This window comes from Berghia stephanieae, chromosome 2, assembly GCF_034508935.2.
Source record: "Berghia stephanieae isolate SIO BIC M18660-M18661 chromosome 2, UCSD_Bste_1.3, whole genome shotgun sequence".
Taxonomy (NCBI): domain Eukaryota; kingdom Metazoa; phylum Mollusca; class Gastropoda; order Nudibranchia; family Aeolidiidae; genus Berghia; species Berghia stephanieae.
In genome coordinates this window covers 122,837,650-122,840,149 of record NC_088361.1, presented here as the reverse complement: position 1 = coordinate 122,840,149, position 2,500 = coordinate 122,837,650, and the positions used below count along the sequence as shown (strand labels likewise).

The 2,500-nt window shown below is 37.4% G+C and overlaps 1 protein-coding gene across 1 annotated transcript in view; it reads left to right on the top strand.

Moving 5' to 3' along the window:
- The window catches only part of LOC144964117 (uncharacterized), a 7,930-nt gene that overhangs the window by 658 nt on the left and 4,772 nt on the right, over positions 1-2,500 (top strand). The window lies entirely within an intron of this gene.

The following is a 2,500-nucleotide window of genomic DNA, read 5'->3' as shown; positions in this document are numbered from 1 at the left end:
GGTGGTGAACGAATCGGCGATCTCAAGAAGTGGGTGAGAGAGGGATCTAGAAATGACTTTGGGTTTGAAACGAATATTTTTGTGTTCGTGGATAGCTCACACGGTAGAGCCACGCTCTCACCTGCCAGGCGGAGTTGTCGTACCAATAAGGTCGCAGGTTCAAACCCCACCACCGCCGCGAAAAAAAATTTTATTCTCTATTGTCTTCTGGCACTTTTCTACTCACTTCATATCTTGTATGTGAATAGTTAGTACTCATTCAACTCTGTCATTCTCTGACCGACTTCGACCCATAATGGTTACATAAACTTGTGTGTGTTGACCACTACAGCTGTTTACTATTACCTTTCAAAACAACTTTAGTTAAACCACTTTTGAAAAAAAAATACATCGTTGGACCAAACCGAATTGAAAAACTAGAAAAACTACCGACCAGTTTCCAACCTTCTGTTCCTTTCCAAGCTTTTGGAAAACGTCATTCTTTTTTTAAACTCTAGGCAAGTCTTGAATAGTTTAATCTCGAAGAGCAGTTTCAGTCCGTATAGAAGAACACCACATCACAGAGATTACACTTCTTCGAGTTTTCAACCATATGCTTTCTTGGATTTATCTACGGCATTTGACACCATTAGCCACGACGAACCTTTCAGTCGTCTCAAGATTTCTTTTGGAATCAATAGCACTTCACTTAGCTGGTTCCGATCGTATCTGACCGTTTGCTGGCAAACTGCCGTGTTTAGTCGTGTCAAATTTAATCTGTGTTCCTTGAAAATTGGTATTTCTCAAGGCGAACCAGTCCTTTAAAAAAATGTATATTCAGTTCTTCAGAGCCATTAATAAGCCCACGGAGCCAGAGTTTATTTCAGTTTTATAGCGTGAAATACCAATTGCTTGGTACCCTTTGGATAGGATGCTAGTGTATCGCAAAGTACTTTCCGCAAGTTCTAACAAACCCAGCTACTCAATCACTGCTGGGTGGACAGGGGGGGGGGGAGGGTTAAAATAACGCGACTGCACCCGGGATCGATCTCGGTCTCTTTTATTGTGAAACGAGTGCTCTACCAACTGAGCTATCGGTACCGCCGTATATGAAATCACTGTCAAGACATTTGATCTTTTATATCATTTTGAGTAAATGTTACTCAAATATTCAGTTCTACCGCCTGTGATGATAATTAAAGTTTGATTAAAAGATTAGAGGGTTGTTTAAACAAAGTCAAAGATTGGCTGGGCAAAAATAAGCTCATATTAAATGATAATAAGAGAGACATTTTAATCAGTGGTAGACAAAATATGCATAAAGTGGCAAATGATAAAGGGCTTTCTTTCGTAGATTACTGTAATAATCCTTTTAAATGCATAAAAAACCTTGGTGTATTGATTGTTGCTGATCTTTCAACGTCAAGTCAGGTGAATCACCTTATGAAAACAATGTAGCTTAGAATGAGTAAAATCAGAAATATTATCCTACAAAAATAGCGATAAATTCCTTTTGTGCTTTCAAAGTTAGAGTAATGCATTTCCTTAATTGTAAATATAATAAAAGAGAAAAGACACAGGTAACCTTTAAGCTGTACAGAATTATGTCGCTAAATTTTCTTCAGCAGCTTGTCTCCTTGGATTTCTTCATTGGCTGCCATTGAGAGCAGAGTCATATATAAAATTGCTACAATGTTTTATAAATCTTTGCGCAATGGGTCCCCGCGGTATATCTGTATTTTAAACGTTTATACTCCAACAAGAACCCTGAGATCGAGTGATGATAAGTTCAGATTAATAATACCAAAAATACTTCGTAAATTAGACACTCAATCATTTCAATTTGCTGCTCCTCAATGTTGGAATTCCCTACCAGTGTTTTTCAGGTCCCGACTTGTTTTCAATTTTATCTACTCGTATTAATGATTTGTTTTTTTTTATATATTTGTTTATTTTAATTAATACCGTCACGTTAATACAAAGTGCTTAGTGCCTGTTTAAATGGGGTAAAGCACAAGTGCTTAACATCACTATTATATCCGGTCAGCTTTACTCAGACACACATTATTATAGTCGGTGAAAAAACTCCCAGCTTGTTGGTCAATGCCTTTATGAAAGTTATAATGCCTTAAGCAACCTTCATAAAACACTGCTAAAATCTGTTGCTGAGTGTCTTAATACGAAAATCACACACTATAGTTACGCCACTAAAACCTTACTAATGGGAGCGATCTATATTCATGTTTTCGTCCAACCAGGTCATCAATCACATGATTTGTTGCTCTCCAACGATTGGATATATCTTATCAAATGTAAACACGTTGCTTTGTTTTTGAAAGTTGTAGACAATCCCATGTGTCAAGCTGAATAAAATGACCAATCGTGATGTTAGATATTTAAAAGTTGTGAACACATTTCACTAATTGGGTCACTTTGAGCACATTTTCCAACGTGACCAATGGCCTCGAGCACATGGCAAGTTAATTAAGATCATGCCCATTGGGTTGGGTGTACTATGTAC